The sequence below is a fragment of the Carassius carassius genome, chromosome 45 (genome assembly GCF_963082965.1).
Source record: "Carassius carassius chromosome 45, fCarCar2.1, whole genome shotgun sequence".
In the NCBI taxonomy this organism is placed as follows: Eukaryota; Metazoa; Chordata; class Actinopteri; order Cypriniformes; family Cyprinidae; genus Carassius; species Carassius carassius.
Window position 1 is genome coordinate 469817 of NC_081799.1, and position 26957 is coordinate 496773.

The 26957-nt window shown below is 39.9% G+C and overlaps 1 long non-coding RNA gene across 2 annotated transcripts in view; it reads left to right on the plus strand.

Annotated features, from left to right (window-relative positions):
- LOC132127725 (uncharacterized) overlaps positions 1-25830 on the plus strand; it is a 396454-nt gene extending 370624 nt beyond the window's left edge. The window contains exons 2-4 of one of the 2 annotated variants that reach the window (XR_009427584.1): positions 24836-25003; positions 25616-25673; positions 25790-25829. This is a non-coding gene — a long non-coding RNA (uncharacterized LOC132127725). Of the gene's footprint in view, positions 1-24835; positions 25004-25615; positions 25674-25789 lie in introns of both variants that reach the window. The other variant, XR_009427585.1, reaches the window with a different exon arrangement.
- The last annotated feature ends 1127 nt before the right edge of the window (positions 25831-26957 follow it).

A 26957-nucleotide genomic window follows, 5' to 3' on the forward strand; every position in this document is an offset into this window, starting at 1 on the left:
TCTGAGACTGCTCTCCTTAGAGTTACAAATGATCTGCTCTTATCATCTGATCGTGGGTGTATCTCTCTATTAGTTTTATTGGATCTTAGTGCTGTGTTTATATGACCACCATCAGTTCGTAGCAGTGAATGAAGATGTATCCTATCGATCACAAGTGCAGTATGGAGTACCTCAAGGCTCAGTACTAGGGCCGCTACTCTTCACGCTTTATATGTTACCCTTGGGAGATATCATCAGGAAACATGGTGTTAGCTTTCACTGTTATGCTGATGATACTCAACTCTATATTTCTTCGCAGCCCGGTGAAACACACCAATTTGAAAAACTAATGGATTGCATAGTCGATATAAAAAACTGGATGACGAGTAATTTCTTACTGCTAAATTCTGAAAAAACAGAGGTGTTAATTATAGGACCTAAAAACTCTGCTTGTAATAACCTAGAACACTGTCTAAGACTTGATGGTTGCTCTGTCAATTCTTCATCATCAGTTAGGAACCTAGGTGTGCTATTTGATCGCAATCTTTCCTTAGAAAGCCACGTTTTTAGCATTTGTAAAACTGCATTTTTCCATCTCAAAAATATATCTAAATTACGGTCTATGCTCTCAATGTCAAATGCAGAAATGTCTGACTTTGTTATAATAAATGCCTCTTTACTTGCAATTGCTTCCTGTCCTTATCTCCCGTGACAACAACAGCTTCTTCCCAGGCATTACTGTCCTTTCACCCGTGACATGAGCAGTTAGGTATTGGTTAAGCGGGCAATTGTGTGAGGAGGCCTGGCTAGCCATTGACTTGTAGTCTCGGTGTGGAGTGTCCTCCCGTGTGTTTCTTCTCTTCACAGTCTGGCAGAAATTATCTATGATTTCATAGCATATGGTCACATGACAATAAAGGTGAACAATTGGCAAGATACAAGGGGTGGGTCAACTTACCCACTAGCTCATCTTACCCCACTCTCCCCTACTGCATAACTTGCATTGACTTCCTATTCAAATGCATAGTGATTTTAAAATTCTGATCTTAACTTATAAAGCTATTCATTGGACTGCTCCTTCCTATATATCCAGTGTAGTTGCTCCTTATACTCCTGCTTGCTCTTTGCGCTCAGCTGGGTTATGTATCCTCCAGCAGCCAGCATATAAATTAAAAACTATGGGTCGTAGAGCTTTCTCTGTCTCAGCTTCATGATTGTGCAATGCTCTACCAGCTGTAATTATAGATTCTCCAACTTTGAATTTGCTTTAAGAAATCTATAAAAACTTCTATAAAATCTATAAAAAATCTTTTTAAAGTTGCTTACTGTAACTAAGTTTATACAGTTTTTTTATTTGTATTATTGTTTGTTTATCACTGTTATTTTATTATGATTGTTGTTGCACTTATGGGTTAAGAAACACATGCTTGTTGTTGTTACCTATGTTGTTACCAGTTGTAGCACTTTGGGTTAAGGAAAGCGCATTATAAATAAAATGCATTATTATCATTATTATTTATTCAGTCAAAAAGAAATTAAGGTTTTTGAGGAAAACATTCCAGGGTTTTTCACTATATAGTGCAGGTGTTTTCAACCTGTGGGCCGGCACGTGTCAGGGGGGGGGGGGGCGCAAGCATCAGTTAATTCAGACATTCCCTTGAGGATTTATGAATATGAGTTAGCAAATCTTTAGCCATCCACTACGGCCAAACTGACTCCCACTGCTAGTCAACAGGTAGAGCAGAGTTTCACGCTTATTGACAGTGTAAGAATATTAACAGTTAGTCGGAAATCTCACCATATCTCAGAAACAAGCTCAGCCATCACATTGAATCAGGTAAACTGGTTATATATTTATGTTTCAGTTTAATTACGCACGCTATAACAGGGGCAGTTCTAAACCCTTTATAGATGGGTTTCAGCCTCCCTATCTGTCAACTGAGACCCCGAAAACTGTCTTAACGATCAGGCCAGTGCTGCTTCTTCAAGAAAGTTTTTAATTCTCACATGTTTTAAGCCTTGTAAGTTTAAACACTAAAGTAATTTTAAATAATTTAAGCCCTCTCCGCACATGCATGGAATATCTTTGCTCTTGCACAAAATCGGAGGCGTGAGTCATGGAAAACTGCATACAAACCTGAATACACACAAAAAATAGATATAATAAAACAAAGTATCTACAATAACCAGTTTATGTTAAAGCAAAAATACAACAATAAAAAACCAAGGAAAGGAACTGCACAAATCTGTTTTGAGACTACTTTTTAAAAATGTATAATTAAAACCTTTGATAATGCTTAATTCAGGTGCGAAAATAATTTATATCTATGGTGCATGAGCACAGAGAGATTTGAGTGAAATTAGACAAACTTGGTGGGGCGCATGCCCAAAAAGGTTGAAATCCCCTGATATAGTGGACTGTAGTGGGGTTCACTGGGTGGAAGGTCCAAATTGCAGCTTCAGTACAGCTTCAAATAATTTTACATGATCCCAGGTGAAGAAGAAGGGTCTTATCTAGCGAAATGATTTTTATATTCTTTTTAATCTCAAACACTTGTCTTGTCTAGCTCTGTGCATTCTGGTTCATGACAGTTAGGGTTTGTCGATAAACTCCCATCTGTTTTCTCCTCCAACTTCAAAATCATTCTAAATTGCCCTACATCGCTGTTTTACCGGGGGGGGGGGTTTTGTAAAAGGTGTTTAACCTTCTTTGCATGTTCACTTTGTAAACACTGAGATGGTAGTTCTGCAGTGATGTAGGACAATTTTGAAGTTGGAGGAGAAAATGAGATGGAAGTTTTACCTACCCTAAATGTTTCAAATGGAACTGTACAGAGTATGCATGCACATTGCAGAGCTACACAAGAAGAGTGTTTAAGAATAAAAAGTAAATAATTTTTTAGAAAATGACTGATCGTTTCACTAGATAAGACCCTTCTTCCTCATCTCGGATCTTGTAGAGCCCCTTGAAGCTGCACTGAAGCTGCAATTTGGACCTTACACCCAGTGACCCCTATTGAAGTCTACTATATAGAGAAAACCCCTGGAATGTTTTCCTCATAAACCTTAATTTCTTTTTGATTGAATAAAGAAAGACATATTGAATGACATGGGGGTGAGTAGGGTGACCAATCGTGCAATTTCCCAGGACACGTCCTGGACAGGACGTCTATATTGCCTACAATATCTAGGTTTTGGCATTGGTTTCCTGTTTTCATACTTGATGAAGGTAATGATCATTTGACCAATAACATGCAGACATTGTACAAAATCGACCAATCATGGTGCGTGAGAAGGTGGGCTCTCCAGAGAATGGTCAAAGTGATGCAAATATGGGTACATAATAGTGTTCGACATGAAGCAGCACTGAGCATACCGATCAGTGTATGACATTAAAGTACAGTGAGAGCGATTCAAAAGCACAAGAAGCCGTCTGCTTTTTAGAGCTCTCACGGTACTTTTTCATACAAAAATTGGTCTGTGCAGCGCAAACAAAGCAAAAACGTGGATATTTTAGGCAGTATAGAAATCCTGGCCGTCCTGTTTTGGAACAGTTCACAGGAATTGATTCACTAGAAGGAAGTAGGGGAGTACACTTAAGCCGGATTCGGACAGTAATTGTTTCTCATGGGGACATCTGTAAAAAATCTCCATTGCTCCTCAGTGATTAAACATGCTCTCTGATGATAAATTTGCATTGGACATCTGAGCTTCTAATCATACAAACCTGGAACTGCGTGTCTTACATAGTCACATGATCATTAACATGTTCAAAATGTAAAAACCAATTACATAAAACTATTCACAATCATAAATTGTGGGAGGAGGTGTGGCGCGAAGCTTGCCAGCTATGCCCTTCTATTGAAGAGACATTTGACTGGGTCTAATGCTAAGTATACAACGACTATATGAAGAGGAGCTATCGAGAGGCAATTAAAAATAACAAAAAGTCTGGAGTTGACCCCCAGCACAGTCCTTACTTTTTTAAATGGACGCGGTTTTAGGTAAGCAATGTTATGCATTTTTCATGCAGCAACCTAATATATTTTTTTAAATATTACATGCTAGTTTATTTGTTGATATGTGATCGATAATTCTGCAAATTTTGTTGAATTAGTAGACAGCCAAATTATGTTATGGATTTGCATATCTCTTCAATCATGACAGCACTATAAATTTGTATGTTTAATGCCAAAATAACGTTGTTTTTGCAGGTTGTCATCCAATGAACAACCCGAGTCAAAGTCATCCCGATATATATAGCTCTGAAGATGAACAAAGCTGTGAGTGACTCTATTACACATTACATGAGTATTTCTGTAGATTCATTTGAAAAAAAAGAGGTTTTGACAGAGTTTGTGTTACATCTCAGTTAGATGTGCATGTACGGCATTAAACGGCAACCCTGACATGTGCCTTGAACAATGCGACTTTTTACCGATTCAGAGGTACTGTATACACATGACGTTCCGCGCTTACTGAGTATGCATACTACAAACAGAGTATCAGTACGGGGTGTCATGAGGACAAAATCTACAACACTTGAAATGCAAAACACAACATACTCCTCCCCTTTTACCTTCAGCATCAACCCCAACAAATGAACACTTTCGACATCATATGTTCTACTCTCGGATCTCCTGTACTTGATGTCATACTGATGTGCCGACAACAACAGAGCCCAGCGCTGCATGTGGTTTGCCACCAATGAGGGAATGCCTGTTTGGGAACCGAAAATAGAGGTAAGTTGTCTGTGGTCTGTAAGTAGAGTAAATCTGTGGCCAAACAAGTTTTGGTGAAATTTCTTGACACCAAATATTATTGTTAGAGCTTCTAGTTCAATTTGAGCATAATTGCTCTCTGCTGAGTTCATGGCTCGACTGGCCATAGGGCATACCGGGCATTTGCCCGGTGGGCCGATGGTGATTTTCGTCTTTTGTGGGCCGGCCGCCGATGTTTTTTTTTTTTTTTTGTAACGTTATAAACTATTAAAGGTGGTGGATTGGCCAATTGGTCATGATCGACTTTGGCTGGACCAATTACAGCCGAGGAGGTCAGAAGCACCCTCCCCCTTGCAACGGCTCAGCATCAATCACATATCATTGCTGAACAAAAATGGAGAACAAAAAACGCAAAGGAGCAGCAGGAGCCGAAAAAATTAGGGCCAAATAGAAACTAGCCCTTCAGGCAGATGCTGCCAAATGTGCTAAAATATCACAGTTGTTTGGTGGCTATAGCGGAGCTTCCACTTCAGTAAAATTAGCAAGTGATGGAGGCCAGCAGCCGCAGGTTGAAGAGGGAAAGGGGAGGCACGAGGAGGAGAGACCCGAGGCGGCCGCCGGTCCAAGTGGCAGAACTGAACTTGAGGTAAATAAGATTAAGAAGTTATGAGCTGCCTGCCTGCTGTCTATCTGGGTCAGATTATAAACCAAGTTTAGGTCTATCTTATTTTCGTTGTGCTTGCTAACTTTTTACAGTCAGTTACAATAACTCCTACTGTGTACTAGTTAGCATGATGATGACAGAGTTTCTATGCTGGTGCTATGATGTTACTGAGAGTGAAAATTCTCCCTTCTCCCGTTGATCAGCTGATCGGTTTATCAGCTGTTTGCTGGAGCCATAAAAGCTGCTAGTCGTGATCGGTTTGGATATGTGAGAGAGAAACATAAAGGTGAAACCAGGAGATGTCCTTATTGAATCATCAGAGCTGAACAGGTGATGGAGAAACAGGTTTATCTTTTAGGTGACATGAATGAGTTGAAGGGAAGTTATGAACTGTTTCTGAGAGACAAATAACACCAGGATCCTTTTCTACATAGCTGACAGCTATGTGCAGGGGCGGGTCTAGCAAAGTTTTGCCAGGGGGCCAGGTAGGGCATTAACAAGGAAAGGGGGGCACAAAGAAATACTTTTCTTTCTTATTCTCATTTTAAATGTCTAGCTTTTAAATGATTATCTGAATCTTACAACCAAAGTGGTCATTTGATGTTAAATGTATAGAAATCCATTATCGTTTATAGTAAATATTAAGTCTAAAAATATTAAGTCTCTGTAAGCCCAGTAAGCTATAGTACTTTTTCCTTTGGGAAGGTACCATCTGTGCAGTCTGAAATTATGTCGAAGAAAGATATTGAATCTATTTAATTATTGTAGAAAAATAATTGATTTCTGTGCATTTGTTTTACACGTGCATTAAATTAAAGTCGATTACGTCGATTAAGCATCATGAGGTGGGGGGGGGGGGTGGTTCCCTATTATTTATTTATTTTTCCTGGGAGTTGGCAACCCTATTAGTTAGGTATATGTAATTATTGAATAGGTTGTTTAATATTTGAGTGTTCATTATTGATATAGTGCACTACGCAGAAACCAAATGATTTGGCTAGAATTCATCATAAACCCTCTACACTTGTAGATATAATTTAGATTCAAATTAGGATTCACCAGATGCGATGCTGCACATTAACATAAAAGTTGCTTGGATTTTTAAGTAGCCTAACTACTTTAATGTTTTTGTCTTTTATACATAAATATATTTTTATTAATAAGTTGTGTTTTTATTTTATTCTTTTTAATGCTAAAATGTATCAGCAAAATCTTGTGAATGATAATTTCCTGTAATTTTACAAGGATACAAAGAACCTTTGCATGTTCTTGGTACGAAATTAAGACTCAGGTCCCGGTATTATAATAATAATAATAATAATAATAATTATGATAATAATGCTTGATACCGGGAGCTTGAGAAGCCGTTGCACTGTTGTGCACCGCCATGTTATTATTTAGTGTCTGCGTGTTTCCAAACAATTTTAAATATTTTTGGACCTTGATGTGATAAGTTATAACTATGGTATGGTATGGGGCCACCCTACTTGTAACCTTTAATAGTTAAAGGTTAAAAATAAACATATTGCATTTGGTAAGTTATTGTTATATTGATAATATTAATTATATTTTATTTATGTTTGATATTATTAAACAGTAATTAGGCAATTTTATCACTGATTATTGTAATGCAGTCTTTGGTCACCTTGTTATTGAGGAACTCCTCAAAATTTCAACAAATTGTGCCAATCCTACGTTACACCAGGTTGATCCATCATCACAAGTGGAGAAGTCTGTGACAGAGGAGACAGAAGAGCAGGAGAGAGAAATGGAGCAAGAAGAGAGAGAAATGCAAGAGCAGGAGAGAGAGATGCAAGAGCAGGAGAGAGAGATGGAGCAAGAGAGAGAAATAAAAGAGCAGGAGAGAGAAATGGAGCAAGAGAAAGAGATTGAACAAGAGAGAGAGTTGGAAGAGCAGGAGAGAGAGAGCCAGGGTATAGATTACTTTGCTCGCCCTGAACCCGCCATATTACAGGCATTCTTAGATTACCACCCACAGCAGAACACCAGTAATGCAGTTGTGATGAGGGTGTTCAGCCGTAAAGATGGCACCAGCAGGAAGTGGCTTACTTATTGCAAAGAACGCCATTTATTGTTCTGCTTTGTGTGTCTGGCATTTACAAGGCGGACTTACACCAGCACATTTATAACAGGCATGAGTGACTGGCGACATGTACATGTGCGCACAGGGGAGCATGAAAAGAGCACTACACACCAGACCTGTGCTGAAGCTTTTTTCTTAAGGTGCTCAAAAGGCAACATCAACAGCTTGTTTGCTGGCAGTCAGTTGTCAGCTCACAGAGCAGAAGTGAAAAAGAGACGGCAAGTTTTGGAGCATATAGTGGATGTGGTCAAAGTACTAGGGCAGAGGGGACTCAGCTATAGGCATGTGGAGAATGAGGCTGCATACACTTTGGGTGATAACACTATCGATCATGGTAACTTTCTGGAACTGATTGTGTTATTAGGCAAGTATGATCTGTGCCTTAGAGTACATTTGAATGACTGCATTGAGAAAAGCAAGAAGTTGCATCAGTCCAGTGGATCAAGAGGTAGAGGGTCTCTCATCACCCTACTCTCCAAAACAACTGTCAACTCAGTGATTGATGCAGTTGGCCATCTCATTCAAGAGAGCATCACCAGTGATGTCCAGAGAGCTGGGATGTTCTCTGTTCAGCTAGACACAACCCAAGACATCACAGGTTATGATCAGTGTTCAGTAATTATCAGGTATGTTACTGAGGCTGTGCAGGAGAGGCTTGTCTCCATAGTGAGGTGTGAAGCATCCACGGGGCAGTACTTTGTAAACTTGCTTTCTGGAGTTGTAGAGCATCTGAATCTGGACAAGGCCATGTGCATTGGGAATGCAACAGATGGTGCTTCAAATATGCAGGGCCAGTACAAAGGCTTTTCAGCACTTATGACTGCCCAGTCTCCAACTCATGTGCATGTGTGGTGCTATGCACACATACTTAATCTTGTGCTTACTGACACAACACAAAGTGTCATTGAAAGTGGATCACTCTTTAATTTACTTAATGACATAGCTGTGTTCATCAAGGAGTCCTATCACAGGGTTAATCTGTGGGAGAAACAAACCCAAGAAGAGACAAGACACAGACGCCTCAGTCCAATAGGTGAGACACGGTGGTGGGCCAAGCATGATGTCCTCCAAAAAATCTTTGGACATTTTGGAAAACCAGATGATGGCCTTTTCATTGATGTAGTGCTCACGCTGGAAGCCATTGAAAAGAGGGAAAAAGAAAAGCCAGCTGTTCGTGCCAAAGCACAAGGCTTAAAAGAGGGTCTCTTGAAGCATAAAACTGTCTTAACAGCACAGATATTTCTTAGAGTGTTTGAGCAAACAACTCCTCTGTCGAAGTACCTCCAGTCAAAGGGGATGGACATTCTCTCTGCCCATCATATGGTTACTGCCACACAAGATAGCCTCAAAAGTATCGCCAGGGACTTCCCAACTGTGAAGGCAGCTGCAGACACATTTGTGAAACAGACAAATCAGAAACTCGAGGAGAGGGAGGACAACACAGACATGGATGTTGAGGCTGCACTTCCTGAAAAGAGAGCCAAGAAGAGAAAACGCATGGCCGGAGAGATGACTGAAGATGAGTTGCAAATCAATGCTGAGAAAACATATGAGGTAAAAGTGCACAACACCATCCTGGACACAGTTATTGAAGCAATCCACAGACGATTTGTCACAAATGGCCCTCTTGTTGCGGATTTGACATGGTTGGACCCCAGGAAGTTTAGCCAGGTCAGAACAGTTTCTCTTCCTAGTAATGCACTTCAAAACCTCAGCACATGTCTCCTCAAATTTGCCAGCATGGCTACAGTAAATAACCTTCAGTCAGAACTGAAAAGTTTTGCTGGACAGTGGGAAAGGCTTAAGACATCACATGTAGATGACTACAGGACCAGAACAGCAGAGGACAGATCTGAAGAATGGGACGAAGAAAGTGAAATTGTGACCAAAATCTGTGTTTCTTGCAAAAATTGCCCACTGTGCTGCTATCAAATTCTCAGGCGGTTCAACATGCTGTCTGATGCCTACCATTTCCTTGGGCTGGCATACAAGTACCTGCTGACCCTCTCTCTCACTCAGGTTGCCTGTGAGAGAACATTCTCTACACTCAAGTTCATTAAAAGCAGACTCCGAAGCAGCCTGTCTGGAAACAGGCTGGAGATGTTTATGCTGATGGCCAGTGAAAAGGACATTATCATGTCTTTGGACTCCGACATGGTCATTGACAGGGTAGCTGAGAAGAGTGACCTGCTGAGAAAGCTGCTTTTGTAACCTGGTTAGGTGAAATAAAATTATCAAAACATTCCTAATTATGTATCAGTTAAGATTAAATTCAACTTTATTGTTATTGCCTAAAAGTAAATGAATAGGTTTAGTATCTATCTTCACTTCAAACATGTCACATTTTTAGAAAATGCTTAGAATGTGTCCATCTTAATAGGTTTTAATGCATAAGACAGTAGATAGAATAAAAATGAGATTGGGGTATTGGGCATTTATAAACATGTTTTTTTACAGCCTTAATCTGTCTTTGTTTAATTTCAGACTGTCAGTCAATTTTGGAAGCCTGAAGTGGGTTCATTTTAAGTAAGTACTATATAGAATATGACTCTAGAGTAAACATACCAGTACTGTCATCGTCTGAAAAAATCCATTAAGTGCAAGTCTTTCTTACCCTTCGCTGTCTGTCCTTTCACTTCTTAAAGGTTACCATATGTTAAGATATGTTCAGTGTTGCTGCTGTGGAAGTGTTGTGGGTGACTTTATTGATGCAGTGAGTAAATAGTCTTTGGTGATACAATTCAATCACAATCTATCCTTAATAGATTTTATTATTTATCTAATCGTTGTTCCTTTCTGTCCTGTTTTTCAGGGTCTAATCATACTTTAAGGGGTTCTCTAGACCATGCAACTGTTTAAGTCCCTACGTAAGTACTACTGTATATGATTCAGCTATTTTTGTGGAATAAAGATACAAGTACTGTGATCATATGAGCAAGTCCAACAAATGCCATTCTTTCTCACCCTTCTCTGTCCTTTCACTTGTGTCCTGTTTTTCAGGGTCCCATCATAATTTCTTAAGTAAGTAAGTACTGTATATAATGTCAGTATTTTCCAACATTTTCTAGATACCGTACCAGTACTGTGTGTAAAATGCCATCAAAAATTCAATTAAGTGTTATTCTTTCTCAACTTTCTTTCTCTGTCTCCTTTCACTTTTTAAAGGGTGCCATGTGTAAAAAAAATATTTTGTGCTGCCATGCTGTTTGTTAATGTGATAAATAAATAGTTTATGAAAATATCACTAAATCTGTAATTTATTAATTTTAATACTCATTAATGATCATGTCTCACCTCTAGTCTTCTCTGTCTTAATTTCAGGTTTCCACCATGTGTTGTAGATAGTTCAGGAGGTTAACTCGACCAAGCAGTCTTTTGTTTTCCGCTAAGTACTGTTTAGAATACCAGAATAGGGAGGATGGTGTAGGTTTAAGTTTATTAGATTGATACATATATACCAACAGGACAGTGTACATCGCTGTCAGAACAGCATTTGTTTTCATTCAAAGGCTTCATGGCTTTGCCAATAATACCTGGTGGGCCGGTCTCTAGTCAAAATGCCCGGGCCGATTTTTTGTCCCAGTCCAGCCCTGGCTGAGTTCAGGGTCCTTGACGCAAAGGCGATTGGCCTTTCTACACCGGATGCCATAATGTGTAAAAGTACTGCGCCGGCACCATACGGTGAAGCATCACATGCCAGCTGTATCAGTAGTGAAGGGTTGTTATGCGTGAGGACCTTGGATTGTGTCAACGTACATTTCATATCCTTGAATGCCTTCTCACATCTGTCGGACCATTTCCATTGTTTGGACATGTTCAGCAGTTCATGTAGGGGACAAAGCCTGCTGGCCAGGTTTGGCATGAACTTTGCATAATATATAAACAGCCCTAAGAATGATCTCAGCTGGCTTACGTTCTTAGGAGATGCATCCACAATAGCTTTTACTTTTGATGATGCTGTGTGGAGACCAGCACTGTCAATTACATGCCCAAGATATTCGATGGTGGGTTGGAAGAATTCACATTTGTCTTTTTTACCCATAGACCATACTCCTTCAGCTGCTGCAGTGTTGTATTCAAGTTTCTGAGATGATGCTCATCATCATCTCACCATTCAAGCCACTCAGGATCTGGTCCATGGCATGCTGGAACAATGCTGGAGCCGAAGTTACCCCGAAAGGTAGATGCTGATATCTATATAGGTCTTTGTGCGTCACAATGGTCAACAGCTCTTGGGAAAAAGGATCTACCTGCATTTGAAGGTAAGCGTGACATAAGTCTATTTTACTGAATTTCTGGCCGCCTGATAATTCAGCAAAAAAATCTTCGATTAACGGCAAGGGGTACTGTTCCATAGTCAAAATGGGGTTAACAGTAACCTTGAAATCGCTACAAATTCAGACTGTTCCATCTTTGTTTAGAACAGGAACAATGGGTGTAGCCCAGTCCCTAACACTCACTTTCTTGAGTACTCCAGTTTTCTCCAGGCGATCTAGTTCTTTTTCCACGTTTGGCTTTATATTGCATAAGGAAGAGGGTGTGCTTTTAGGCACCTAGGTTTACTGTCAGGTTTAATGTTATTTTTAGTGATCTCCGACTGGAGCCTAACTATTTCCCTGCATTTATCACATGTGAATCCCTCATCTGCGACAGAGATAGATAAACTGTACATGTGGCAAGAGGTGCAAATAAGAATAGCAGGAGAAGCCATTACTCACCGTGCATGATGAAATATTCTTACCACAGTTGTTTGATGAACTTGTGAAAAACTGGAGCGAGAGGAGAGGAGAAAAGAAAACAGCGATAGGATCGAATGAAAACGTGAATGACAAGCTAACGAGTGCTAACGCAATGCAGGTGTACTGCACTCACGGATATAAAATAAAAGTGAACGATCAAAATTGATCTGATAAGATTGATCGATAATATCAGAAATATGGTGTGAATTAAGTTATATTTTATCACTTTAAAAAACAGAGAGTGATAGTAAGATAAAGATTCTAGAGGAAAAAACAGCTACACGGAGCTACGATTAGCTACAGCAGGCCAACAGGAATTAGAGAAAACACTGTCCAACAGCGATGTGTCAATGAAAAATAAAGTACCATTAAACAAACTATGTGGATGCTAACTTGATTTTTGCCTGTCATTTCAAGTGCAGAAAGGCAGAGGAAAAAAAAACTTATGGAAGCAATGGAGAGAGCAATCAATCGTCTCATCCAACCTGACCACAAATTGTATACATTTCAGGCAGAGATGCTTCATGAGCGAGAGCGATTCACTTGGGAGAAAGAGTTACAGCAAGCTCGTCTGAAGTTAGATAAAGAACATTTATTATGGGTCAGTTCCACCTTATAATTCTTTTCATGGTACAGTTCCGCCTGGTCATGTAGCTGACTTGATATTTTTTAGATTAGATTAAATTAGATTAAACTTTATTGTCACTGCACATGTAAGGTACAAGGCAACGAACTGCAGTTACCATCTAACCAGAAGTGCAATAAGCAGTAAGTACAGAATATACAAGGTCTACAATATGTACAATAACTATACAGAAAAGTATTATGGACATAATTTACAGATTTTAAATACTATCAGCATGATATACAGATAGGTGTACTATGAACATACTATACAGATGGATTTTGTAAAAGTGTATGTACACTATAGGCAGAACTATGAACATATAAACATAATCTACACTATTGCAATGGACAGTAAAGTGCAAAGAAAATATTACAGTGTGCAAATGCAGTGTTTCTTGATGAACAGACAGTAGTGCAAGTAATAACAAGTTTACAGTTTTTTCTTGTTGTAAATAAATAAATCAGTCAGATGTAGTGATGAAGAAGGGTGAGGAGTCTGTGTTTGGTGTGTGTGTGTGGGGGGGGGGGGGGGGTCCGAGGGCACAGTTCAGCAAAGAGACAGCTGTAGGGAAAAAAACCTTTCCTGAATCTTGTGGTCCTTGTCCGGAGGCTCCTGAAGCGCCTCCCGGAGGGCAGGAGGTTAAAGAGTCTATAGTCAGGGTGAGAGGAGTCCTTAAGAATGCTGCGAGCTCGACGTAGACAGCGTTTCCTCTGGATGTCCTCAATAGCAGGAAGTGGTGTCTCTGTGATGCGTTGGGCAGTTTTCACCACCCTCTGCAGTGCTTTGCGGTCAGCCACTGAGCAGTTCCCATACCAAACTGTGATGCAACTGGTCAGGATGCTCTCGATCACACACCGGTAAAAGTTCACCACTATAGCTGAAGACAGCTGGTTCTTCTTCAGTGTCCTGAGGAAGAAGAGGCGCTGGTGAGCCTACTTGACAAGGCTGGAGGTGTTTGTGATCCAGGACAGTTCCTCTGAGATGGTGGTTCCCAGGAACCTGAAGCTGGTTCCCAGGAACTTGAAGCACATTCAACAACCATTCCGTTAATGTGGATGGGGTCATTCATGCTTCCTTTCTTCTTCCTAAAGTCCTTAATGAGCTCCATTGTCTTGCTGGTCTTAAGGAGGAGGTTAATGTCAGCAAACAATGTGGCCAGGTGCTGTACCTCTTCCCTGTAGGCAGTCTCATCATTGTTACTGATGAGGCCAATCACTGTGGTGTCATCTGCAAACTTGATGGAGTTGGATCCATGCACAGGCTTGCAGTCGTGGGTGTAAAGGGAGTAAAGGAATGGGCTCAGCACACAGCCCTGTGGTATGCCGGTGTTCAGGCCTGTTGGTCAGAAAGTCCATAATCCAGTTGCAGAGGGAGGTGTTAATGTCCAGGTCTCCAAGTTTTTGTGGTCAACTTGGAGGGAATGATGATGTTAAATGCTGAACTGAACTCAACAAACAACATCCTAACATACATGTTGTTAGTATCCAAGTGTGTGAGTGCAGAGTGCAGCACTGTGCATACTGCATCCTCTGTGCTCTTATTTCTACGGTAGGCAAATTGGTCTGTCCAAGGCTGTCCTTGAGGTGTGCTAGGACCAGTCGCTCAAAGCACTTCATAATGATGGGTGTGAGTGCTACGGGGCGATAGTCATTCAGGCACATTGGGGAGAAATGTTTCAGTACTGACACAATGGATGTGGACTTAAAACATGTTGGCACAGCTGATTGGGTGAGGGACAGGTTGAAAATGTCTGTGAAGACCCCTGCAAGCTGCTCTGCACATGACCTAAGCACACGTCCAGAAATGCCATCCGGACCAGCAGCCTTGCGTGCACTGATCCAGCTCAGTGCAATGTGGACATCTGTGGAGGTGAGTTTGAGGGGTTGGTGGTCTGCTGAGGGTGTGATTTTGGTGGATGTCTCCTTGCTGTCGCTGTTGAAGTGAGCATAAAAGTAATTAAGCTCGTTAAGGAAGGAGACGTCCGTGACCGTTGAAGTGGAGTTGCTTGACTTGTAGTCACTGATGATCCGGATGCCCTGCCACATGTGTCGGGGGTCAGAGTTGGAAAAGTGTTCCTCTACCTTTAGCTTGTAGCAGTACTTGGCCTTTTTGATGCACCTCTTCAGGTTAGCCCTGGATTTACTGTAGGCCTGAGCGTCATCTGACCTGAAGGCAGTGTTGTGAGCTTTCAGAAGAAGTCGCACCACCTTGTTCATCCATGGCTTCTGTCTGATTAGGGTATGTTGTTATCTATTTTTCTGTTGTAACACTGTCAATGGTGGTGTTGATGTAATTCAGTACAGAGGAGGTATAGATGTCAATGTCCGTGTGAGAGCCACAGGCAGCCTGAGGGGCAAGCATAATCCAGTCCGTGTGTTGAAACCTGTACTGAAGTAAAGAGTCTGCTCCAGTTGGCCACACTGTGATGGTCTTCACTGATGCCTTCACATGGTTGATGAGGGCTGAATACTTAGGGGTGAGAAACAAAGAAAGGTGAACAGACTGTCCGAGGTGGGGGGGGGGGGGGTCGCGATGTAAGCTCCATCAATGTTTTTGTAAACATGATCCAAAGTTTTGTCTCCTCTGGTGTGGCAGGAAACATGCTGATGGAATTTGGGGAGAACTGTCTTTAATTTGCAGTGATTAAAATCACCTGCCACAATAAAAGCAGCCTCCGGGTGAGCAGTCTGTTGTTTACTAATGGCTGCTTTAAGTTCGTTCAAAGCAAGCTTGGTTCGTTCAAAGCATTAGTATCCGGTAGAATATAGACTGTGGTTATTATGGTGGAAGTGAACTCACTCCTCTACATTTAACCATGAGAAACTCTAGGTTAGCTGAGCAGAGTCTCCTTACAATGTCAGTGTTCGTACACCGAGCTTTGTTGACATAAATGCACAATCCAACACCTCTTGTCTTGCAGTAATCAACTGCAGTTCTATCTGCCCGCAACGTGTAGTGTCTGGCTAGCTCAATAGCATTATTGGGTACGTCACTGTGTCGCCGTTTTTCTGTGAAAACCATGACATTGCAGTCCGAAAGTCTCTTACTGTGGGTAAAGTCATAACTCATCCATTTTGTTCACCAGTGACCGCTGTCAGGGGAGGAGCCAATGGAAGAAACATTGGGCGTGGCGTCAGGCCTTGGAGAGGCTTTTATTAACAGAAAATAACACAAAAGAGAGGGAATAAATGTGGCCAAAGGGGGAGAGTGTGCAAAATAAACAGAGGATCTGGTGTCCTCGTTGTGCTGTGGGGTTCGTGTGGGTCGGGCAGTGTTCATGGAGGAAGGGTCCAGGTAAGGGGCGGAGTCCGGCGGCCGCACGCGTTCCCTTCTTCGGTCCGGGGCTTGAGGGGCGGCGGCTTCTTCTAGTAGCCGCATCCTGCTCGTTGGACGCGGCGCTTGCAGGGGATGGATGGCCCAGCATCCTGGCCCGTCGGCCATGTAAACGGATGCGGTTCTCGTCCGGATCAGGGGTCCAGCAGCTCACGTCTCTGGTGGCGCAGGAGTTTCTCAACGCACCCTTCCTGGACCCACAAGGACACCAGTGTGCATGCACGGGAAAGAGACCGGTCTCACGAGGAGAGGTGCGTTGGGCTTTTAAACAGCGGCGGTGATGAGGCTCCATTCACATCAGGTGTGCCCCATCACACGCCGCCAGCCCTGGCTCATCCAGCGCCCCCCCCCCTCTCTCACACACCCACTCCGATGATAATCAGGGTGGAGACAGCTAACTCGACACACCGCACATTAGCGAGGAAAATGCTGGGTAAAGAAAGCCAGAGCGTTGTTAGCTTTAGCTTAGCTCTTAGACCTCCGCGCTTCCCCCGCCTTTGTTTACGATCTCAACGCTGCCTGTGAGTACTTCCGCACCAGCGGGGTAGAGTGTGTAGCCTCGGGTGTTCTGCCGATCTCAGGGATGAGTCGAAGATTGGTGATAAAACTGTTGGAAAATTCCTCACCGATATCCAAAAGCTCCTGTCCGGTGTATGATGTTAAAGCAAAGCTGTTCAGTGTGAACAGACCTGAGATGAGCAGGAATAATACTGCAAAATTGCAAAAACTGGGGAGACGTTGAGCCTTGCGATGTGTATGCACCGCCATCTTGGTCTACTTTTTATTAATTTACTTATATTGATATCTACTCCATATTTCCATCTGGAGCGCCCATGCCTCCTGCCGCATAAGAAGTGCCACCAACACAACCAGGTGGACTGGTTAAACCTGCAAGACTCACAGTAACTACATCCATTGAAACAGTGTTCAGAGTAGTGTTAATTTGTTACATTTTATTACATTTTTCTTTACATTTTTTGAGTTTTTGCACATTACATGTTCTATACAAGATGTATTTATGTTTATTTAAGGTTTTTTTTTTTTTTTTTTCAAAAGAAAATAGCTGTTAACAATAAGTATTCTCTTTGCAATACTTTTTGCACTTTCATTTTGTTTTCATTTTGTAATTTAAAGTAACAAGCTCTTAACCTGTTAGTCAGCACCCCCATTATGGGACTCACAGCTGAAAGTGGCCTACCTAACTTAAAATTGTAATTCCTTGAATTTATGTCAACATACTCCTGGTTCAACTCTTCACAGAAGTTATGCAACACAATGCAGGCCAGCACGACATACCTGATGTTGTTTCTTGCACTGTCATTTCTCTTCTTGTCAATGTCAATGTCAATGTCACCTTTATTTATATAGCGCTTTAAACAAAATACATTGCGTCAAAGCAACTGAACAACATTCATTAGGAAAACAGTGTCAATAATGCAAAAATGAGAGTTAAAGGCAGTTCATCATTGGATTCAGTTATGTCATCTCTGTTCAGTTAAATAGTGTCTGTGCATTTATTTGCAATCAAGTCAACGATATCGCTGTAGATGAAGTGTCCCCAACTAAGCAAGCCAGAGGCGACAGCGGCAAGGAACCGAAACTCCATCGGTGACAGAATGGAGAAAAAAACCTTGGGAGAAACCAGGCTCAGTTGGGGGGCCAGTTCTCCTCTGACCAGACGAAACCAGTAGTTCAATTCCAGGCTGCAGCAAAGTCAGATTGTGCAGAAGAATCATCTGTTTCCTGTGGTCTTGTCCTGGTGCTCCTCTGAGACAAGGTCTTTACAGGGGATCTGTATCTGGGGCTCTAGTTGTCCTGGTCTCCGCTGTCTTTCAGGGATGTAGAGGTCCTTTCTAGGTGCTGATCCACCATCTGGTCTGGATACGTACTGGATCCGGGTGACTGCAGTGACCCTCTGATCTGGACACAGACTGGATCTGGTGGCCACGGTGACCTCGGAACAAGAGAGAAACAGACAAATATTAGCGTAGATGCCATTCTTCTAATGATGTAGCAAGTACATAGGGTGTTATGGGAAGTGTTTCCGGTTCCGGTTTACCTAATTAATGCAGCCTAAAAATCCTTTAACGGATTTGGATAATAAAAGCATATTAGTATGTTATGTGTATGCCAGGTTAAAGAGATGGGTCTTTAATCTAGATTTAAACTGCAAGAGTGTGTCTGCCTCCCGAACAATGTTAGGTAGGTTATTCCAGAGTTTGGGCGCCAAATAGGAAAAGGATCTGCCGCCTGCAGTTGATTTTGATATTCTAGGTATTATCAAATTGCCTGAGTTTTGAGAACGTAGCGGACGTAGAGGATTATAATGTAAAAGGAGCTCATTCAAATACTGAGGTGCTAAACCATTCAGGGCTTTATAAGTAATAAGCAATATTTTAAAATCTATGCGATGCTTGATAGGGAGCCAGTGCAGTGTTGACAGGACCGGGCTAATATGGTCATACTTCCTGGTTCTAGTAAGAACTCTTGCTGCTGCATTTTGGACTAGCTGTAGTTTGTTTACTAAGCGTGCAGAACAACCACCCAATAAAGCATTACAATAATCTAACCTTGAGGTCATAAATGCATGGATTAACATTTCTGCATTTGACATTGAGAGCATAGGCCGTAATTTAGATATATTTTTGAGATGGAAAAATGCAGTTTTACAAATGCTAGAAACGTGGCTTTCTAAGGAAAGATTGCGATCAAGTAGCACACCTAGGTTCCTAACTGATGATGAAGAATTGACAGAGCAACCATCAAGTCTTAGACAGTGTTCCAGGTTATTACAAGCAGAGTTTTTAGGTCCTATAATTAACACCTCTGTTTTTTCAGAATTTAGCAGTAAGAAATTACTCGTCATCCAGTTTTTTATATCGACTATGCAATCCATTAGTTTTTCAAATTGGTGTGTTTCACCGGGCTGCGAAGAAATATAGAGCTGACTATCATCAGCATAACAGTGAAAGCTAACACCATGTTTCCTGATGATATCTCCCAAGGGTAACATATAAAGCGTGAAGAGTAGCGGCCCTAGTACTGAGCCTTGAGGTACTCCATACTGCACTTGTGATCGATAGGATACATCTTCATTCACTGCTACGAACTGATGGCGGTCATATAAGTACGATTTAAACCATGCTAATGCACTTCCACTGATGCCAACAAAGTGTTCAAGTCTATGCAAAAGAATGTTGTGGTCAATTGTGTCAAACGCAGCACTAAGATCCAATAAAACTAATAGAGAGATACACCCACGATCAGATCATTTGTAACTCTAAGAAGAGCAGTCTCAGTACTATGATACGGTCTAAATCCTGACTGGAAATCCTCACATATACCATTTTTTCTCGAAGAAGGAATATATTCTTGATGCAGTGCCACCTTCCCTTCAAGTGACCAAAAGCATGTTCAACCTGTACACGAGCCCTGCTCAAGCATGCATTAAACTCCTTCTGTGTTCCATTCAATGCGCCATCGGGGAATGGTTTCATCACATGAGGAGATAGGTTGTATGCTGAGTCTGCAACAATTATAGCCTGGATTTCCCCTTTTGCAATGGACCTAAGTACTGAAAAGAAAGTTCCAAGTTTGTGACGTAATTTTTAATTTTCAAAGACAAATTAGTCATGACACTTTCCCAACCAGACCACATCAAAGTCTGTGAACCTGTACTTGTGATCTACAAGGCCCTGAAACTGCACACTGTACCACCCCTTTCTGTTGTAATAATCAGTGCAGTATTGTGAAGGAGCGATAATGGGGATGTGAGTACCATCCAAGGCCCCAGCACACATATGAAACCCAAGGTATATGTGCAGAACAATACTGAGACCAGACAGAAAACAAACATGGAAGGCTTGGTAAGTAGCTAACCAGGGTGTACTGTGTAGTGTGAGAGTCTGTGTTGTGGATGATGACCTCTGGTGGTGAATTAACGGAAGTTCAGTGACCGGATCATGACATTATCTGTGAATCTGTCTCCCAGAAAATGCTGCTTCTCATTGCTGTTGTCTCAGGGGTAGCCACAAGATTGTCATCTGGAAAGAAATATTTGTGTTATTGTTTGTACTATTAATAAATGTATTTATTGTTTTTATTGAAACAAAACTGTAATTTCTAACATATTAAGAACACATTATTTAAACATTAATATAATGGGTTTTAGTACATTAATAAAATTGATTAAATATGAAATAATACATAATGGACAAGTTATTGGTTTAAATAATTTTTTTGTGCTCTCAGAATTATAGATGCATTTTTAAAAGCCTATAAATGAAAAGAAATCAACGAATGCAACATCTTTTTACATAAAGAAAACATTTGGTTTATCAGGGCTGCCCACTAATAGTCAACAAACCATTAGTCGTGCGGTTTCTTAAAAATGCTCTTTTTAGGTCAAGCAGATAAGAGTTATACATCTTTTGAATCTGTAAAGACACTCTGTGTTTATTTGTGTGCACTAATTTTTTTTCATTCTTCTGCCGGAGTGCTGTGGCAAGCATGCGCTTGAGTGTTTATTAGGCTATGTAGGCAAAGGCTCGTTATTACATTATTAAATGGTTTTTTATTATTATTATTATTATTATTATTATTATTAATGCTTAGTATAAATGTCTACTATTCCACCAGAAAAATCTTTATTTGTGGGCAGCCCTATAATTATAATATAGCTATAGGTGTCCATTTAGGTGACACAAGATGCCACTTTTCTAATACGAATTGCTGCAAAGTGCAACCGTGAGGTGCATTTCAATGATCAAAAAGGATTTACAGAAATGTACAAAACAACTTTTGGATTGATCTCATTTTAGAAACTCAGAGATGTGTATTCGGACCCCAATTAAATTACCACACGACCTTGGTGTTTGTCAAAATAAACAGTAGGTAAGTCGGCCAGGAATTTTTACAGGGTGGTGTGAGAAAAACACTGACATGATTCGAAAGGCATTAAAAATCATTAACTACACCCTTTAGACACATTCATCAGTTTTTGCTTTTGTCTACTGAATGCAGTGTGCTGCCAGAAATGTTCCTGATGCTTTTTATATGCTTCTTTTTAGTTTGTTTTAAAAAAAATGTAAGACGCTGAACAATAATATTAATGAATGGAAGTGTCTGGAGACAAAGAATTTACAGTTTCTTCCCATAAAAAATGTTTCATCTTATATTTCCTTGACTGGATATCAGTTTTACTTTTTATCCCTAACCCATAACTGCAGCAGTGTCAAGCATATTTAATGTGACTAAAGCTGTTTAAATCCATGACATGCTCTAGCAGAGAAATCAGACACCGTAGCTGTGTCCCAAAGTTAAGTGCATGGAGTCCAGATTGCGCATTTAAAGTGCGAATGCGTCACAGGAGCGCGACGAAGGCTGTCCCAAATTGAAGTGTGTGGACTCGGAAGTGTGGACGGCAAGTGTGATTGCATCACAGTGTCACAACGTAAGCTGTCCCAAAGTCAGAAGCTGCACTCCGAAGACTGCATTTGAAGTGCTAATGCGTTACCACGGCGTGACAAAGGCTAACGAATTTCGAAAGCAACTTCAAATGCACCCTTCATCTCCCATGAAAATGAAGTGTACATCTCATGTCGGTGTTTATATTCAAAGAATGCGCCAGGTGAGAGTTCTGTCGAGGAATTCACATTGAAATGTAAGTATTGTGTTTTATTTACCCAAATACCTAGCGAAAGTGTTAAAGGTTTTTTTTTGTTTTTTTTTTGCTTTGTCATATTTTCTAATGTTAAGACTGCTCAGAAGATTTTTCATAAGTGTTTCCATTTTCTCTTGTTTTAGTACTATTCTGGAGAAAGTGGGCCTGCTGGGGAAAGACTTAAAAAATACAAAGTTAATAGACAATTTTTTGCTGAAATTTACTGTGCTGTTGTTGTAAACAGGCATGGTTTATTTGCTAAGTGTTCTGAGACAGGTGAGGGAGAGAGTGGAGCTGCTCAGGGAAGACATCTAACTTCAGAGAGAAGAGTGCAAGTTTTCTCTTCTTGAGAGAATGATTAACAAATACATTCTTCATTAGCCAAGAGAAAACAGTGGGAAGAAAATTAGTACATTATAGTTTTTCAATCTTTTTTAAATGTAATGTTGTCAATGAAACAACCTAATTTCTGTAGTTAAAAATGAAATGCATAAGTTTTTCAAAATCATTTTTTGTTTGTACTTTATTCGTAAATAAGCGTGAGTAATTGTCTGTCATTTTGTATTTTTGTTTTGCATATTCATCTGTAAATAAAAGAGAAGTACTTATGTACATTATATTTTTTTAATGCAGCTTATAATTATTTTTCAAAAAACATTATTTTAAGTTTCTTTTTTCATTCTGTAAATATTGAATTACACATTAAAACAAATTGTTCTATAATTGAAAGTACTTTTTGCAACCATTTAAAACATAGCTTAGGATTAACATCAGAAAAACAACATCAGTTTGAGCTCAGCGCTGCCTCCATGTGTTTTGGGGTCTTCAGGAGGTCAATCTCTTGGTGATTGGCCAGCACCTCCTCAGCGATTCGGAGGACAATGCGGTGGACAGTGGAATCAGGCACAAGTCAAACACTCTGGAGACCATCTGTATGATGTACCACTAGCAGACAGATGAGAAACACCAGGGTCTGGATTGCGGCACCCATTCACTGTTGGCGTTCACTTCTCAGAAGATCCAGCAGCACTGTCAGGGCCTCCTGCTCAGCCCAAAACCATTAAACACCTGTCCAGCGCTGGCACATTCAGCTCTATCCTGCAGTACAGGGGTCTGCTCTGATTTAGAGAAAGAAGGAAATGATAAATTGTTTAGAGCTATGACAATGTAATTAGTACAAGAAATATTGAGATACTTTAGTAAACTACTTTTAGTAACTACCAATACCACCCCAGGTGCCCCCCCTATAAGATGTCTTATGGTTGGTTCATTTTACGGCCGATCAGTTTACTGAAGTTCGCGATTTAAAGAAGTGCAGCATCAGAGAAACAACGGTCGTCGCGGACTTGGACTTTTAAGACACCAAACAAAGAGCTGGTAGGTAACCTTTATGTATGGTTTAATATGTTTGTATGGTTTTCTCAGATCAATGTTTTTACCCCATCAGGCTCTGCTTGTTGGTCGTGGTTGATTTTAATCGAATGTTCAGTCAACGTTTAATAAAACACACTAAGGCCCTGTGTCCACCAATGCGATTTTCCCCACAGCTATTTTTTCAGTTGTTCTCAATGGGAGCACTGCGTTTTTTAAAATGCCAGGAGCGTGCCGAGCACTGAGCGTCTTTTTCCCGCTGAGCTTTCGGACGTTTTTTTCTCACGCCGAGAGTTGAAGAATGTTCAACTTTGGATAAAACGCTGCACTCCTCACTGTCAATTTCTAGTCAGGTAACCAGTCAGAGTGCACCCTGATAGCACACGTACATCTTGGAGACGTCTATTTGACGTGTGCATTTACAACTGCAAGACATATTTTTTTAATTAAAATTTTAAATTGAATGTATGCATTTAGCAGACGCTTTTATCCAAAGCGACTTACAATGCATTCAGGCTATCAACTTTTACCTATCATGTGTTCCGAACCCCCAACCTTACAGCGCAATGCTCTACCAATTGAGCTACAGGAACACATTAACATAATTTTTTTGAGTGTTTGCTCATCTGCAATACGTCTAAAGGATGTTTCCTTTTAGATGTCAAATAGATGTCTATTAGATGTCTTCTAGATGTTTATGATTTAGAATGTATGTAAAACTGACATCTGAAAGACATCCGTCAGACGTTTGTAGACAGCAGATGCTTTCCAGATCAAAATCGTGGAAAATGGAGAAGAAATTAATATGGCTGGTTTCTGAGCATCCAGAGCATTTTAGTCAGAAACAAATTATCTAACAAATCAGATACAAGTAACAGTTTAGCGGATATTCTGTATCATAGCAACCAAAGCGTCTCAACTTAGAAAACGCTGCGCCACAAAAAGCGCTCTCAATAATAAGAAGGTCTGCCTTCTTTCTTTTTCGACTGTCTTCCTCTCTTTCTACTTCTGTTTTTATTGTTTCTAAACTAAAGACTGTTCTTTAATATTTTAGCAGAGCACAATGTAATGGTTCCATATTTTATTTTTTAAACTGTGGTGTTTTCATTTGAACTGTGACAGTGCTAAAACTTTAACTCTGTGTTACTCAGCTTTTTTTGTGAATTAATCTGAAAGAAATGCTCAATGAAACACTATGATGTTTTGACCAAACCATTTGAATTATTACAGTGGGTGGAATTTTTTATTTATTTATTTATTATTATTTTAAAGAAATTGTGGATAAAACTACTGTATATTGTAATGGCCAAACTACGTATTAAAAGAAAATAGTTGACATTGTTTCTGCTTATGGGTTTTTAAAATTGCTCATAATTAAAAATGCTTTTATTTTATAAACTTGTTAGTTTTATGAAAACACTAAAAATAATAAACACTGGCTCTCAAATTTAACTTAATGGATATATACAGGGATGACAAAAAACTAAATTAATCAAAAATGTGCTTCTTTACTACATTTGTTTACAAGTAACTTTATTCAAGTTAAAAAAATAATAAATAATAAAATCAATAGGATTTACGTAATATACTGTAGAATTTAGCTTTTCTTTCTTTTTTTGGTCACTGGCGGCCAGAGCCATATAGAGAGAGAGTTGCGACAACTCCATTGACTCCAATGGAACGCTTTTTTTACAGCAATGGCGGCTCGTGGAGCCTCTAAATAGTTCCCGGAAGTAGCAGCAAACCGATGCCGCGCCGTAGAGATGCAGCAGAACAAACCGTTTGCGACGCACTTTTAAAAGGTAAGACGTTTAAATAATACGATTGTAAATTATTAGTACATCTTAATAACAATAAACTGTAAGTTAAAACCTTCTAGTAGATTATAACTCATTAAATGAGTAGATTTAAGGGATGTTATCAGATAACTAACAGATTAGGCTAGGATTGTAGCTGAATAAAGTTAGTAACGAACACCCTATTAATTGTAAAATCTGTTCTCTTAATTCAGTTTCATCCATCGTGTTTGGAATTAGAGAAAAGGAGTCTAAACATTTTTTTTTGCTGGGTGGGGAAAGTTAGCTAACGTTACATAGACTATTAGTTCAATATTAACGTTTGACCGCGTGTGACAGCGGTAACTGGAAGTGGTAAAATGAGGTTATAAAGTTTGTTCCTTATTACACATATTACATAATTAAATTTCTTAATAATAAAATGCACCCTATTGATGTAAATTTAGAGTGAATTGAGTTTGCAAAAACATGGGTGGAGTGTTTTTAGTCATTGTGATTCATTGACTATTACCTGTCTATATTATATAACCTATCTATATTATAATACTACTGTATTATATACTTAAACTTGTTAGTGTATAAAAGTAACATGCTGTAACATTCTGTGGGTGCTGGTAGGTGGAGGATTAGTGCTGCCACTGGACTGTTCTGTGATGGAGCATCAGTGAGGATGCAGGTCAGGAGTGCTGAGGGGACCTTTTATTTTAAAGCTGCATTTTCATTCTTTATTTTTCTTAGTGCTGCCTTTGCATTGTTTGATATTTTTTCTTGTCTCTTTAATTTTTTTAATAGACCCAGGTAACTGGCTGATGGTTCACTGGAATGCTGACTGAGTAGTGTCAGCTGTCCCTGTCTCTCCTCTCTAGCCATGTCCTCTATTTCTTCACTGTCACTTTCCCTTCTCTAAGTGTCCTCATTCTTTTTTTCCACAACCTTTGAAACTGATAGAGGCAGAATACATGGAATTGCTAATTTTAAATATTGAAAATATCACATCACTTCAAAATTAGAAATATTACTTCAACTAGTACGAGTTTGTACTTATTATATATGTATCACCTGAAATAATATAGCTGTAATCAGCAGCGATTTGCTGTATGTTTACAGGTCTAGGGGTGCATCATGGAGCAGGGCACTCCTCTTTTTGACCACAAAGATTGTCGGAATAGCACCTGGTCTCAGCCTACTCTTTAATTTTTCGGTCATGACAAATTGGTTTTCCTCAAAATGTGCCTGCAGAGTGACTTGAGTTAAGTTTCCATTAATAACCTTTTTTTTGTCTACCCACATATTAAATGCACAGTTATAGGTAACACTGATGACTCCCTGCAATGTCTCAGCTCCCTGGGTTTAAAAACATTTAAGTATAATTACCTAACAATTTTTTGTTGTTGTTGTAATTTTTATTTATATTTAGATTGCTGCTGCTGACTTGATCCAACCATTATTTTCTCCTCTCCATGTCAGCGGGGAAGCCATACATTCGCACACCTTCCTCTGACCGAGTGGAGCATCCCCATGCAGCACAGCAAACCATGGTGGAGACTATGCAAGGACAGCATGAAAGAAAGGACACATACAAAATGTTTGGAATGCTATTAAATTTATTAGAAATGTATTCATGAATTGCTGTAAATAGTTAATTGCATTTATTTCAATAAAAATACAAAGAAAAAGTCATCTCGTAATATATAATTACAATTTAAAATAACTGTTTTCTATTTTAAAATGTAATATACTCATGTGATGCCGAGCTGAATTTTCAGCATCATTACTTTTGAATGGCAGTGTATATGTTTGTATACGAGTATGCCTGAATATATTGTGTACAGTCGTGGCCAAAAGTTTTGAGAATTACATAAATATTGGAAATTGGAAAAGTTGCTGCTTAAGTTTTTATAATAGCAATTTGCATATACTCCAGAATGTTATGAAGAGTGATCAGATGAATTGCATAGTC